This window comes from Arachis ipaensis, chromosome B02 (genome assembly GCF_000816755.2).
Source record: "Arachis ipaensis cultivar K30076 chromosome B02, Araip1.1, whole genome shotgun sequence".
Lineage (NCBI taxonomy): Eukaryota > Viridiplantae > Streptophyta > Magnoliopsida > Fabales > Fabaceae > Arachis > Arachis ipaensis.
This window is the reverse complement of record NC_029786.2, coordinates 64,929,410-64,946,345: the sequence shown is the minus strand read 5'-3', so window position 1 is coordinate 64,946,345 and position 16,936 is coordinate 64,929,410. Positions and strand designations below refer to the sequence as shown.

The 16,936-nt window shown below is 33.9% G+C and overlaps 1 long non-coding RNA gene across 5 annotated transcripts; it reads right to left on the bottom strand.

Annotated features, from left to right (window-relative positions):
* LOC107625392 lies at positions 1,095–3,937 on the bottom strand. Of its 5 annotated transcripts, none has more exons than XR_001617242.2 (6): positions 3,436–3,937; positions 3,038–3,087; positions 2,174–2,227; positions 2,017–2,087; positions 1,592–1,699; positions 1,095–1,365 (listed from the first exon to the last, which is right to left on the bottom strand). It is a non-coding gene; the product is annotated as an uncharacterized LOC107625392 (long non-coding RNA). The 5 variants fall into 5 exon arrangements; XR_001617245.2 differs by having other exon boundaries at positions 1,592–1,667; positions 3,050–3,087; XR_001617243.2 differs by having other exon boundaries at positions 1,592–1,663; positions 3,436–3,936.

Here is a 16,936-nt window from a genome sequence, read left to right as displayed (position 1 = left end):
AATAGGTCAACTGCTCTTCCACTACTCCAAGATCAACCATGTTCATGCAAATTCTGCTGGTTTTTTTTATCCAATCAAAATATAATATCCTTGATGACGAGCTATATAAATCACAATGCATTTTATACTTTAAGATAACAGTTACCTTTATTTGTTATTGGAGTATTCTTATCATAACCACCAGCTCCAAAAAAGAGTTAAAATTGTAGACGAAGATGTTCTTATCGAAGGCATTATGTATGAAATCTGGCTGTGAAAAAAGAGTTCATACAAAAAAACATAGAAAAGTATTCGTCTGTATCAATTGATATCCTTGTCGAAGGAACAGAGGCCGACCTACAAAAAAATCTGGTAAAAATGGTGGCTTTTTTGTATTTACAGTGGTTTGAACTACCATTATTAACAAGAACGGTGGTTTTAGAAAGCGACGTAATTCTGGTCGCCATTCTGGTTATTATGGCAATTTTCTAAAAACCACCACAATTTTCTGGGTTAAAATGGCAGTTTTGGATAGGTTAAAAAGGTGGTTTAAACCGCCATTATTTTCAAATAAAACAACATTTTCTGGTAGGTTGAAACAACGTTTCAAACCGCCATTTTTCCAGGGTGAAAATGGCATTTTTTGTTGGTTAAAATGGTGGTTCAAACCAGCGTTATTTCCAGGTTAAAAATGACGTTTTTTATTGGTTAAAACGACATTTATGAACCGCCATTTTTACCCTGACAATATGGCATTTTTGTTGGTTAAAACGGCGTTTGAAACCGCCGCTTTTGCTGGGTTAAAATGGAATTTTTGATTGGTTAAAATGGCATTTTGAACCGCCGTTTTTACCCTGATATTGACATTTTTTTTTTGTTAAAACGACATTTGTAACCACTGTTTTTACCGGGTTAAAATGGCATTTCATATTGTTTAAAATGACAGTTACAAACCGCCCTTTTTAACGGGTACAAGTAACATTTTTTATCGTTTAAAAAGACAATCTTAACCATTATTTTTATTGCATTAAACAAATAATTTTTTGATTAAATTTTTTAAATAATAAAAAATAAATACCCAAGAACAAAATATTATATAACTCATAAACAAAGTATTAAACATAATATATGATTTTTTAGTATTGAAAATCAAAAGTAATAACCTCTATACAAATAAAGTATCTAACATAACATTATTTTTTAATTATAAATATCTTAACCTGTAGTTCTTAATACATCAAATCTCCATAAAAAAAGATTACACTGCTCTGTTGCTCGCTTTAGAGTACCTTTGGTTCCATATATCTGCTTTCACACTATCTGACCTATGAAGTACCTCTGGTGCAACATAATATGCACTCCCAACAATGTCATTTAGTCGTTCGTCTGTAGTCAATACACATTAATGAAAAATTAAGAAAGATCAGTTTCGAATCTATAAGCATCCGACTAAGCATAGAAAAGTTAACTATTATCTAGTGTTGTATATCATTAGATTTATGCTTAATAATTAACACTTTAGTTTAGTTTGTTGTTATCGTTCCTGCATAATAATTTGTAGTAATTCATCAACTTTGTAATAATTTTTTGTTATTGTTCCTGCATAATTAACCTCTTTTAAGCATGATTTTGATGACTGCGAGTAGCATCCTTTCTTCCACATTCAGCATCAACTTGACATTGCCTTTCTTCATATGCCAGGTAACTAAATGTCAATAAACTATAAAAAGGAGACATAAATACATAGTATAATCCATACATGACAGCACATTTCTATATTTTAAACAAAGTTAGAACTAAAACCTATAAACCCAGACAGGCAAATTAGCTTGCAACTAGCTAAAAGATAGCACAAGCATATGCTTATTACAGCACACCAAATCAATAAAATAGTGCATAATGCAAATATTAACTTATTTAGAACAAAGAAATCGAACACAAGCCATAACAATTTGGCGAACCTCTTCATACAAAACAACCAAAATTACTAAAAGAACCTTTAAGATTAGATAAAGAGGGTAAAAGGAGGAGGGGTACCTCTAGGGAAGAAGGGTAGTTTATAGACAGGGCAATCAGAAGGTGACTTCACAGATTTGACGATACAAAAGCTGAAACCACCAAAATTGAATTACAAACACATAAGAATGCTTTATTTTAGATTTTGTATAACAATAAGAAGAAGAAGAATACTTACCTGCAAAGGACATGGCTGCATGGGAGACTGGCCGGAGAATTCAGCAAACTTAAACTTCACACATCATTACAAAAAAAACAAGAAGATCCATCAATTAATTAATTAAACGTTATACTAACAAATATATAAATTTACATGATAAATTGCCATTTGAGTTGTTAGTTAGTTATACCATAATTAAGCAAATCATATCCACTAATTATACCATAATTTTTTATAAGAAAGAAAAGTTAAAGAGAAACAATGAATCAGAGAGATGCATTATCACCTTTCTCCCTGTGAAATTTTGCATCTTTTAGCATATTACTATTTTTTCTGGATTCTAATTCCAGGCATTATCTTTTAATGGCCAAAGATTTTGCTAGTGTAAAGTTGCAACTCAAAGGAAAAGGGAGATATAAATTTATTGATACTTTTGTGCATTTTCTATTAATATATAGTACTCTCTCATCTTATTGTAGCATGTTCATAGGAGATTAGGAGCTTCTATCTCAAATTTTGTCTACAAATAAAAAATATACAAATTGAAATGTGTAGTAGTGATCACTAATTAGAATATAAACCCTATTGGTAATAAGGCAGAGACTAAGAGATATATTTGCTGACTCTTTAACCATATTTAATGCGTGACCATATATATAATCACCAATTTTGTTTCATTTCTAAACAAAATATACAACCAATGTAAGCACATGAGTTCCACATAACAGAGCACACATTAAGTCAACCAGCTTTGCTAGGCAATAATCAACACTCAGAAACAGTACAAAAGTCAAAGAATCTAGCTAAGCATGTTTAACAACAGAATAATCAAGAACCAAATTTTTCAGAATGACAAAAGGAAGACAAGTATGTGAAACAGACCTAGATAAGTACCATTTGTAGGATCTCTTAGTGAGAAGTCCATAACGATGCTGTCATTTACGGAAATTGACAACAAAAATTAATTAAAGTTGTTCAAAGACAATAACAGCAACAACATTGAAATTCAATCGAAACGAAAACAAAATTGAAATTCAATCAAGTTATCTAGGTCCATCAAGAATTCAAAAAAATTAAAAATAAAATCAATGGAAACAAAAAATTCCTTTGTTCGTTGTTTTCTTTCAGTAAAAATTCCTTTGTTTGTTGTTTTCTTCTAACAAGGAAGAAAATCGAAAACCTAGAATTAACAAAAAAGTCGTAGTCATTGTTAGCATGAACATGGTATATTTACAAATCATGAGTATACAGAAGAAGATAATTCAAATTTGCATACTAACCTAGATGATCAACAAAGCTCGATGGAGATGGAGAAGTCGCAGAACACAACTTAATGCCACAGGAAACACTTGCGCAACAGATCTCATCAATGCAAGAGAAGCGTTGATGGAGGAGATTGCCACCAAAGGAGATCACCGCCAGAGAAGATCATTGGAGGAAACACTTGCGCAACAGATCTCATAGTTTTATGAAGTTTCTACAACTTGATTTTCCATTTCGAACTTTCAGGTATTTTCGACAACAGTAGAAAATTGAGGGAGAGAAAGAAGATCAACCTTGCTCTCACACGGAGATTGTAGCCGGAGGAGAACGCGCTACCAGAGGAGAACCTGCCATAGGAGATCGTTGCTGGAGCAGATCGCCGCCGGAACAGTCGCTAGAGCATAACACAGATCTTCGTTTTTGGGTTTGGTGGCATCGCGCGTTAGTTTCAGCAGTAATGGGTTTTTGGGTTAGGTTTTTCCTTTGTTGGAGAAGGGTTTTATTTGGGCCTTCTTTTTTAAATAATGATTTTCGATAATGGCGGTTTAAAACTGCCAGAATCACCAAAAGTGTCATTTTATACACATTAATTATAGCACCACCATAAAATGTCATAATACCTGAATATTATGGCAGTTTTTTAAAACCGCTGTAATATAAATGTCATTTTAAATTTTTTTTTGTAGTGCGACATTTACATTCCCCTAGTGAGTACCTTAGACATTTAGCAATATATGCAAATAAATTATATATTGTTATTTCTGTCAAGATTGTATTATTAAATATTTAGTTACAATTTTTTATTTTAACTTCTTATAAATGCAGTGGTTACCCATTTTATTTAGACCTCCTCCATGGATACTAGTTGCAACATATGTTTACAGCATAGTCAATGATAACAAAACTCATAGGTTTGTATAAATTTATCTATATTTTTCACACTTAAAATTTTTGTTTGAATTTGTCTTAACATTTATTTGAGCAGAGATGAAATATTAGCTAAATCAAGCCAATTTAGTGCCAAAATATCATCATTTAAGACTGCGCTCTACCATGTTAAGTAGAACTAAAATTTATAATTTACTATATAGGTAATTAATGTGTTAGCTTCAATGTTGACATATGAAAGAAGATTAGTGTCAGAATTGCATATGAATTGGTACATGCCAATAACCTTTGCAGTGAGTATATAAAATGTTTTAAAAAAATAATTTTTAAATGTAGTTCATTCTTAAATTATCATACTAAATGAGGAGGTATCGTTCAAAGAATATGCAAAGAAAATATCAAGAAGATTTCAAGGGGAAGGTAGATTACCTTAGAAAGGTGATTGAATTATTTACAATTTAATTTCTACAAAAAATTATTTAATAAATTTAATTTTCAAAAGTAAGAAGTTATTTTATTATTGGTACTTAGTGGTATTTGATTTTCAAAAGTAAGAAGTTATTTTATTATATTCAACACCTAATCTATCTAAAGAAGAGTCAAAGGATTTGACCATTAAAAGACTGGTAATTATACTTGTTTGATAATCTTAGTAGTCTAATTTTTATTATATATGTATATGTTGAATAGTTAAAATGGATATAGGGCTTTGTATACCAAAATCATATTATAAGATCCCACATTTTATGACTCCAACTGCACTGTGACGCCAAAAATTTCAAAATTTGTTGTTGTCATGTCAAATGAAATCAGGAGATGTGAAAAGTATTTGTTTTATTTATAGTTTACTCAACAAAATTATATTGCACTTCAACTTTTTAATTGAGCATAACTTATTTTGTAGAAATGATGGAGGTGTCTGGATGGCTCAATGGATGAGGGAATGTGGTTGGTGCGATCAATATTCTTTTATTGATGTAAGTAGTTGTAGCATATAATATAAAAAATTAAGTATCTATTTCAAATTGCATGAATATTTTTTTTTTTACAGGTTTCGATGAAACTCGGATGAAACTTGCTTTAGATCTCATATTGCCTCAGTACAATGTGAAAAAAGGGATGTTGTCATCAAGGCTGCAGACAAAAATTATAAGAAAATTGATCCCAAGTACAGGACTTTAGTTAAAAAGTAGAATGCATTAGTGTTAGATCTCCACATTATTTATTTGTCTACTGTTAGTATGATATTCTTTCTTTTAATATTTGTTATTTCTGCTCATGTTATTCATCTTTTTTAATTGTTATTTTATTTCATTTAAAATTTGTTAATCTTTATGTAGTTTGATATATGTTAAATATATAATTTATGATTATATATGCTGCTGATTATTAGAATTGGATCTTTAAATGTATATTTTAATGTAAAATAGTTTATATTCAAATAGAAAATGATCTATACTCAAGCTCCTAAAATAATTTTTTATTTAACATAACTGTACGACGAATGAAAACACAAAATAATAATAATAATATACAAAAAAAGGTAAGTTTAGATGGATACATAATGTCCTTTATTCTTCTAAACTATGATTATTATAAGATAGTTGTCAAAATAATTTTTTTAATCGTTATACTATAGGTAATTTTTTGTCATTTGTTAACTCTTCTCAATATTTACTTTTAAACTTCTTTAAATACTTTAATTTAGATTTCTACCTTTCTCTTGCCTTTATTTTCTTCATCCAAAACTATAGTATTTCTTCAGAATGAACAAAAGTGAAAGTATATCAATACTGACAAATATGACAAAGATTATCTTAAACAAAAATATTATATTTTACAATTAAAAGTGCATAACTAGAGTATAAAATTAGAGTATATGAATACAAATAGTCATAAAAATTAAGTGATTACACGCTGGATAGTAAAGAAGAAGTTAAATGTAGTAGTATAACAACAAAGATAAGAATTTTGATTGTCATGACATCAAGAAAGATAAGTTTTTGTTAAACTTTCATTAATGCGACTATTTTTAAGACTTTTTGCTTATTGTCCTTAATAATAAAAAATATACTATTTTATTGATAAAAAAAATGAACAAATGTATTAGCCCATGTATAGCACGGATATCAAGAGAAAAATTATTTAAAGTAATAAAAAACATATATCTTTATAAAAAAAACATACTTTAACGTATTGGAAAAATAAAAAAAAAAAACAAAAAATCATTAATTTTTTACAATGTTAGGACAATACAACAAAACCACCAATACATTTTTTACGATGATATTTATAGATTACCTCCTAACTTTTTTCAAAAGTGAAACGACTGCAATACATTTTTTTTTTCGCTAAAGCTTCGAATAATAAATAGCTTGTATTGATTTCTGTTTGTTCAGATGAATGGAGTAGGAATCTTTAGAGTCGTGATTCGTCTAGAAAGAAAGGAAGATAAGAAACTCATGCATTGAGCCTATATCAGAGATATCGATTTAGACGTAGAAGATATGGGTACATTAAGGGATAGGTCTTTTTATTTAAATAAAATAAAGACGGATCAATTTTACTTGATTCCCCTAAATCAAATTCGAAGACGTGAATCTCCTCAACCTACTAATATATAAATCGTGTTATGGTAGTGTTTATTAGATATTATATTAAACACTACAGGATGATTTATGTATCAAACTCTTTCAAAAAAAATATTCATAAATCGTCCCAGGATACTAAACATCCCAAATTATATATAATTTGTCTTAGGGTAGCATGGTTTACCTTTTTTTGTTCTAAATCGCTGTGGAGTAGCACGATTTATGTGCAACTAGCTACCCCAACCCCCTAGAACCATTAATGTACAACATCCTATTCTATACTAGCCAAGCATGATTAATGATAAACCACTATTTTATGGTTTATCTTGTGTTTAATTGAGTGGTTTCATCAAGTCTTCACCCACTTATTCATACTAATTGCATGATTTTATAATTCCTTCCTAGTTTTATTCTATGGTTGAAAACTTGCTTCCTAGAGATCTTTAATTTATATATTTTAATTCTCCTTTATACCATTTGATGTCGTGATCCGTGTGTTAAGTGTTTCAGGCTTCATAGGGCAGGAATGGCTTAGAAAATGGAGAGGAAGTTTGCAAAAATGGAAGGAACACAAGAAACTAAGGAGATGACCAGTGAACACTGACGCGCGCGCATAGCTCACGCGAGCGCGCGGAATAGAAAAAATCGCAGCGGCGCGAATGCATGCCTGACGCGTACGCGCAAATTGAAGTTTGAAAAAAGGACACAAACACGTGGACAACGCGTACGCATGACAAGAAAATTAGCCAAATCACGCGCACACGTGACTGACGCGTACGCGTGACCTGCGCGATCTGTAGAATTAACAAAAAATGCTGGGGGCGATTTCGGGCCGCGTTTTGACCCAGTTTATGGCCCAAAAACACAGAATAAAACCAAGGAACATGCAGAGACTCAACACACATCTTACACATCAATAGACATACAGTTTTAGATACATTCACATATTCTCATTAGGATAGTTTTTAGATTTTCTTTACATTCATAGTTTACTGCTTTTGCTTTTGGATATTGAAGAGTCATCACCTCCGTTGAAGATATTATTCTAGTTTGTTTTTTTACTTACTCTTTTATTTATTCCATATTCTTAATTTTTGTTTAGAGTGGTAATTGAATTATTTTCATGGATTATTAATGCAAAGAATTGCTTTTATTTTTAATTAATTTTGAATCCTTACTTTTATTTAAATTATCATGTCTTCTTCTTATAGTTTTATGAGCGTTATATTCATGTCAATGGAGTAGATTCCATACTTGACATGGGGGTTGATTAAAAGGAGACACTTGAGTTGGAAGGCTTAAGTGCTGATTAAATTGGAAGTTGTTGGCTAACACTAGACCTTCCCAAGGGAGAGGACTAGGATTTGCGAGTAAGAGTTAGCTCAATCACTTGACTTTCCTTTATTTAGTAAGGGTTAACTAAGAGAAAAGAACAACCTTTTTGGATACTACACTTAAGAGACCCCAACAAGGATAGGACTTCCAATTAATCATTCCCCCAGTCAAGGCTTTTTATTTAGAATATTAATAATCATTCTTAGTTTTTATTGCTTTAATTTACAATTATTTTAATTGCTCATTATTCAACTCTCAAAACTCTCGGAAAAATTCCTAATTAATAAAATAGCACCCTTTCCTGCAACTCGTTGGGAGATGACCTGGGACTCATACTCCCAGTATTTTTATTTTAAATTTTTGTGACACCTTTCTAAATTGGTGAGGCAGATTTTAGCTGGTTAAGAGCTATACTTGCAACGCTGTTCTCTTATTCAAAATCTCTTAATTGGCCTAACTTCTGCCATGCACCAGTTTTTGGCGCCGTTGCCGGGAAATTGCAATTGTGTACTAAATTATTAATTAGTGTACATATTTTTATTTTTATTTGCATATTTTATTTTTATTTTATTACCATGAGCTATATGTTTCTTTCATTGAATGACGCGTTCACTGCCTGATCTAAGCTTAGCCGCATTTGATCCTGAAATTAAAAGAACTATTTCACGTGTTAGGCGAGCTCGACGTCGGTTAGCCTCTGAGGGTGGTGAAGTGATTGTTATCGATTCACCAATCTCATTTGAGGGCAAATCTGAACCGCCATCCGAGAGCGAAACAAGCTCCTTTACTATTGATTCAGTTAATTCACGTGCAGATAGAATGGCAGCACCTAGGAGGATTACTCTCCAGGAAGCTGGAGCCTCAGATTTTACAATGCAGCCATATCAAGTGTATCATCCAACTCTGGCTGCAGATTTTGAGCTGAAGACTGCATTAATCAACTTGATGCCCAAGTTTCATGGCCTACCTGCTCAGGAGCCCATCAAGCACCTCAGGGATTTTTAGACAGCCTATTCTACTGTTAGGCGTCAGGGTGTGAATGAAACTTCTATTTTGCTAACTGCCTTCCCGTTTTCTCTTGAGGGAAAGGCAAGGGAGTGGTACTACTCCCAACCTGAAGTGACTGTTACCAACTGGGATACGCTCAGGAGAAAATTTCTGGAAAAATACTTTCCAGTTGAAGTTACAGACAGACTGAGAAAAGAGATCTCATGCATTGTTCAAGGTGAATCAGAAACTCTCTATGAGTACTGGGAGCGTTTTAAGAACCTTCTGGACGCATGCTCCCATCACATGATTGACAGGCTAGTATTGATCAACTATTTTACTCAAGGCATGAAGCCTCGGGATAAGACTACACTAGATGGTGCTAGTAATGATTCTCTGAAGAAGTACAAGACTGCAGATGAAGCATGGCAACTGATCAGTGACTTAGCTGAGTCCAACAGAATCACAGGCACAGGAATAGCCACTTAAAAGCTGTTGCAGAAGTTTTCTCTAGCACTGAGACTTCTGCTCTTACACAGAGTATATGTGAAATGACCAACCTACTAAAGCAATTACAGTTGAATCAAAAACAACAAGCTCAGCCTTCCCCACCACAGCAAAGCCAATAGTTAGTCCCCCAAAGTGTATACGGCATATGTGCTGATTATAGTCATTATACTGATGAATGCCCACAGCTCCAATAAGAAGACAATACTGTGGCAGCTACTCATAACTTCTATGACCGCCCGAATCAAAGATACAATCAACAAGGCAGTAACTACAACCAAGGTGGGAACTATAACCAAGGATGGCAGGATAGCTCCAACCAAGGTTGGAAGGATAATTCCAACCATGGCTGGAGGGACAACTATAACAGAGAAGGCAGAGACAACCAAGAAAACCAGAGGTGGAATAACAACAACAGACAGCAGAATCAGAACCAACCTTACAGAGCTCCTCACCTAAGGCAATCACAAGGACCCCAGCACAACCAACAACAAGTACCACAGATCACTTATCCCACTTCCTCATCAAACGATGAGATACTTTGTTCTCTTGCACAAGGTCAACAAGACATGCAGACTACCCTGAACTCTACTCTAAATGGTCTGAATGCCACTTTACAAGCTCTCGCCGCCCGGATAGATTCATTACCTACTTCCACTAACCAACCTTTAAACTCCAGTAGAATTCCTTCTCAACCTTTACCTAACCCCAAGGGTGGCATCAATGCTATTACTTTGAGGTCTGGAACCACACTGCAAGAGAGGAACCAAGAGGAGCCAAGCCTACAAGTACACGCCCCAACTGAGGATGTGATAGAAGTGGAGGATGCTGAAGAAGAAGAGGAAGTACAAGACAAGGTTGAGGAAGAAGTAGCTCAGCAAAGGAATGAAGCACCAAAAGATGCAGAAGCTGCAAGTGGCGCCATTCCTATCCCATTTCCACACCTTGCAAGGAAGTCCAGAAAGCAGATGGAACTTGATCCCAAAATGGTAGAAATTTTCAAAAAGGTTGAGGTAACTATTCCCCTTTTTTATGTTATTTAGCAAGTACCTAAATATGCAAAGTTTCTGAAAGATTTATGCATTCATAAAGAAAAAATTAATGAATTAGAAACTATTCCTTTAGGTAGTTCTATATCTGCTTTAATGGGAGGTATACCTGAAAAATGTAGTGATCCAGGTCCATGCATGGTTAACTGTACCATTGGAGGTGTAATATTTTTTATTGTATGTGTGACTTAGGAGCGTGTGTTAATATAATGCCATTGTCTATATATGATACTCTAAGGCTCCCTCCCTTAAAAAGGTCGGCAGCTCGTTTTGTGTTAGCAAATAAAAGCATTATTACAGTAGTTGGAATTGCTGAAGATGTATTAGTGAGCATTAAGGGGCTCACATTTCCCATTAACTTCTATATCCTGGAAATGCCCCCCAATGACTCAGGAAGACCATCATCAATCCTGCTTGGAAGACTATTCCTGAAAACCTCGAAGTTCAAGCTGGATGCATTCTCAGGAACTTACTCCTTTGAGATAGATAGAAGAACAGTGAGTTTCAGTTTAAATGAGGCTACGAAGCACCCTCCGGAAGATCGTTCTATCTTCCAGTGTGATATCATTGATGAAACTATAGCTGAACTTCACCAAGAAGAATTAGAAGAGAAGCACATGGAGCAAGGTCCAAGTGTGGGGACACCCTCTGAACATAATGAAGACACCTTACCATTACCACTAGCTCCAGATGATCCAGAGCCTAGCCATGAGGAGAAATTAGAATTGAAGCCCCTTCCTCCACACCTCAAGTATACTTACCTTAAGGATAATCAGAAGTTCCCAGTCATCATTGCAAGGGAACTCACTTCTCAACAGGAAGAGCAACTGCTTAGTGTGCTGAGAAAACATAAGAAAGCAATTGGGTGGAGCTTGGCGAATATAGTAGGCATCAACCCTCAAGTTTGTGAGCATAGAATATATTTAGAAGAGGAATCAAAACCTATCCATCAACCCCAAAGAAGATTGAATCCAACCATCTTAGAAGTTGTCAAGAAGGAAGTAACCAGGCTACTTGAAACAGATATCATTTACCCCATCTCAAACAGTGAATAGGTCAGTCCAGTACAAGTGGTGCCCAAGAAGTCTGAAGTCACAACAGTAAAGAATGAGCATGGAGAGCTCCAGACAACTAGAGTGCAGAATTCATAGAGGGTTTGCATTGACCATAGGCGTCTCAACCAAGCTACTCACAAGGATCATTACCCCTTACCATTTATTGATCAGATGCTTGATCGCCTGTCAGGTAAATCCCATTATTGCTTTTTAGATGGTTATACAGGCTACTTTTAAATTCATATAGCTCCTGAAGATCAGAAGAAGACCACTTTTACATGTCCCTTTGGAACGTATGCTTATAAAAGAATGCCTTTTGGCTTATGTAATGCACCTGCTACTTTCCAAAGATGCATGATGAGTATCTTTTCAGATCTTATTGAGAACTCTATGGAAGTATTTATGGATGATTTTAGCGTATATGGTGATTCATTTGACCTTTTCTCGGATAGTTTAGCTAGAGTATTAGACAGGTGTGTTAGTTCAAACCTTGTATTGAATTTTGAAAAATGTCATTTTATGGTAAAATAAGGGATTGTTCTAGGACATGTTGTCTCTAAAACTGGTATTTCAGTAGATCCAGCAAAGGTGGATGTCATTTCTAGTTTACCTTACCCCTCCTTTGTGAGGGAAGTCCGTTCGTTCCTAGGCCATGCAGGTTTTTACAGAAGATTCATCAAAGACTTCAGTAAGGTAGCATTACCTTTATCCAAACTACTGCAGAAAGATATTGAGTTCGAGATTAGTGAGGACTGCATGAAAGCGTTTGATAAGCTGAAGATCGCCCTGACTCAAGCTCCGATTGTGAGAGGACTAGACTGGAGCCAGCAATTTGAAATTATGTGTGATGCCTCCAACCACGCAGTAGGAGCGGTGCTGGCCCAGTGCGAAGGTAAGGATCCTTTCGTAATTGCTTATGCATCTAAGACCTTAGATGCTGCTCAGTCTAATAACATTACAACTGAAAAAGAACTTCTTGCTATTATTTTTGCTCTGGATAAATTTCGATCCTATTTACTTGGTACTAAGGTAGTAGTGTACTCGGACCACGTAGCTCTAAAATATTTATTAGCTAAAAAGGAGTCCAAACCAAGGTTAATATGTTGGATACTGTTGCTACAAGAATTTGATTTAGAAATTAAGGACAGGAGTGGTAATCAGAATTTAGTGGCAGAGCACCTGAGTCGCCTTGAGCACATTAAGGATGACTCCACTCCCATAAATGATGCTTTCCCATTTGATAGCTTGCATGCAGTATCTGAAGTAGTTCCTTGGTATGCACCTATAGCTAATTATCTAGTTAGCCATACTTTTCCTCCCAATTTAACTAAGCATCAAAAGGACAAGCTAAAAAGCGAGTCTAAATATTATATATGGGATGACCCATATCTATGGAGGTGTGGTGCTGACCAGGTAATTAGGAGGTATGTGCCTCAATCAGAATTCCAGTCCATTTTAGAAGCTTGCCACTTTTTTGAGAGTGGAGGACATTTTGGCCCTCAAAAAACAACTAGAAAAATTTTAGATTGTGGATTTTGGTGGCCTATTGATGAGCGGATAATTTATACGCTTTTTGGCATTGTTTTTACATAGTTTTTAGTATGATTTAGTTAGTTTTTAATATATTTTTATTAGTTTTTAAATAAAAATCACATTTCTGGACTTTACTATGAGTTTTTGTGTTTTTCTGTGAGTTCAGGTAATTTCAGGCTGAATTAATTGACCTGAGCAAAAATCTTATTCAGAGGCTGAAGAAGGACTGCAGATGCTGTTGCATTCTGACCTCCCTGCACTCAAAGTTAATTTTTTGGAGCTACAAAAACCCAAATGGTGCGCTCTCAATTGCGTTGGAAAATAGACATCCAGGGCTTTTCAGCAATATATAATAGTCCATACTTTTCCCAAGTTTAGATGACGCAAAATGGCGTTTAACGCCAGCTTTCTGCCCTATTCTGGCGTTAAACGCCAGAAACAAGTTGCAAAGCAGAGTTAAACGCCAGAAACAAGTTACAAACTGGCGTTCAACTCCAAGGAAGACCTCTACATATGAAAGCTCAATGCTCAGCCCAAGCACACACCAAGTGGGCCCGGAAGTAGATTTCTGCATCATTTACTTATCTCTGTAAATCCTAGTAACTAGTTTAGTATAAATAGGACTTTTTACTATTGTATTTATATCTTTGGATCATTTTTAGATCTTGGGAACGTTTTTCCTGAGACTTGGGGGCTAGCCATTCGGCCATGCCTGGACCTTGTTCTTATGTATTTTCAACGGTAGAGTTTCTACACACCATAGATTAAGGTGTGGAGCTCTGCTGTTCCTCATGAATTAATGCAAAGTACTATTGTTTTTCTATTCAACTCAAGCCTATTTCTTCTCTAAGATATTCATTCGCACACAAGAACATTATGAATGTGATGATTATGTGATGCTCATCATCATTCTCACCTATGAACGCGTGCCTGACAAACACTTCCGTTCTACATGAAAACAAGCTTGAATGCATATCTCTTAGCCTCCTGATCTACGATCAGAGTCTTCGTGGTATAGGCTAGAATTATTGGCGGCCATTCTTGAGATCCGGAAAGTCTAAACCTTGTCTGTGGTATTCCGAGTAGGATCTGGGAAGGGATGGCTGTGATGAGCTTCAAACTCGCGAGTGCTGGGCGTAGTGACAGACGCAAAAGGATTACTGAATCCTATTCTAGCATGATCGAGAACCGACAGATGATTAGCCATGCGATGACAGCGCATTTGGACCATTTTCACTGAGAGGACGGGATGTAGCCATTGACAACGGTGATGCCCAATATACAGCTTGCCATGGAAAGGAGTATGAATGATTGGATGAAAGCAGTAGGAAAGCAGAGGGTCAGAAAGAACAAAAGCATCTCCATACGCTTATCTGAAATTCTCACCAATGAATTACATAAGTATTTCTATCCTATTTTATATTTTAATTATGTTTTAATTATCAAATCTTCATAACCATTTGAATCCGCCTGACTGATACTTACAAGGTGACCATAGCTTGCTTCAAGCCGACAATCTCCGTGGGATCAACCCTTACTCACGTAAGGTTTATTACTTGGACGACCCAGTGCACTTGCTGGTTAGTTGTGTGAAGTTGTGACAAAGAACTAAGATTATGAACGTGCGTATTAAGTTTTTGGCGCCGTTACCAAGGAATGAACAATCACGATTTCGTGCACCAAGTTTTTGGCGCCGTTGCTGGGGATTGTTGGAGTTTGGACAACTGACGGTTCATCTTGTTGCTCAGATTAGGTAATTTTATTTTAATTTTAAGTTTTTGTTTTTATTCTTTTTATTTTCAAAAAATATTCAAAAAAAATTTAATTTATTCTATGTTCTTCAGAATTTTTAAGAATGAATTCTAGAGTTTCATCATGATCTGTTGAAGCCTGGCTGGCTATAAAGCCATGTCTAAATTCTTTTGGACTGAGGCTTCCTCTTCACATGCTTGAACTATGTATGCTGAAGCTTGGCTGGCCATTGGCCATGTCTAGTGTTTTGGACCGGAGCTTTCACTGAAAGCTTGGCTAGCTAGTAAGCCATGTCTAATTCCTAGACCGGAGCTTTAGACTAACTTTGCATGATTCCTGGAATTCTCATTAGAAATTTTGAAATCCTTATTTTCTTTTTCAAAATAATTTTTGAAAAATACCAAAAAATTTTTTAATAAAATCATAAAACCAAAAATAATTTTGTGTTTTCTGTTTGAGTCTAGTGTCAAATTTTAAGTTTGGTGTCAATTGCATGTTCTAATTTTTCATAAAAATTTTCGAAAATTCATGCATAATGTTCTTCATGATCTTCAAGTTGTTCTTGATGAATTTCCTTGTTTGATCTTTGCATTTCCTTGTTTTGTGTCTTTTCTTGTTTTTCATATGCATTTTTGAATTATTAGTGTCTAAAGTTTGAAAATTTCTAAGTTTGGTGTCTTGCATGTTTTTCTTTTCTTAAAAATTTTTAAAAATAAGTCTTGATGTTCATCTTGATCTTCAAAGTGTTCTTGGTGTTCATCTTGACATTCAAAGTATTCTTGCATGCATCATGTGTTTTGATCTTGAATTTTCATGTTTTGAGTCATTTTGATGTTTTTCTCTCTCTTTATTAAAAATTCAAAATTCAAAAAAATATCTTTCCCTTATTCTCTCATAAATTTTCGAAAATTTGGTTTGATTTAGTCAAAAAGTTTTTAAATTTAATTGTTTCTTATGAGTCAAGTCAAAATTTTCAATTTAAAAATCCTATCTTTTCAAAACCTTTTCAAAAATCAAATCTTTTTCATTTTTTTTATTTTCGAAGATTTTAAAAATGATCTTCAAAATCTTTTTCTTAATTTCATTTCAAAATCTTTACTAACAATTAAGGTGATTGATTCAAAAATTTTAAAGTTTGTTACTTGCCTATTAAGAAAGGTTCAATCTTTAAATCATAAAAATTATATCTTTTAGTTTCTTATTAGTCAAGTAATCAACTTTAATTTTCAAAATCAAATCTTTTTAAATTTCTTTTTCAAATCCTTTTCAAAATAAATTTCAATCACATCTTTTTTTTAAAATCAATTTCAAAATCTTTTCTAACTTCTTATCTTTTCAAAATTGATTTTCAAATCTTTTTCAATTAATCTTATCTTGTCTGATTCTTATCTTTTTCAAAACTACCTAACTAATTCTCTCTCTAATTTTTGAAAATCACTAACCTCTTTTTCAAAATTTCTTTTCATTAACTAATTATTTTAAATTTTAATTTTAATTTTATTCCTTTTCGTATTTTTGAATTATAACTAATATTTAAAATAAAAACAAAAATATTTTTATTTTATTTAATTTTCGAGTTCTTCTCCCTCTCATCTCCTTCTATTTATTTATTTATCTACTAACACCCCTCTTTCACTCAAAAATTCGAACCCACTTTTCTCCTCTGTGTTCGAATTCTTATCTTTTCCTTCTTCCATTCTTCTCTTCTTATACTCATATAAGGAATCTCTATACTGTGACATAGAGGATTCCATATTTTCTTTTCTGTTCTCTTCTTTTTCATATGAGCAGGAACAAGGATAAGAACATTCTTGTTGAAGC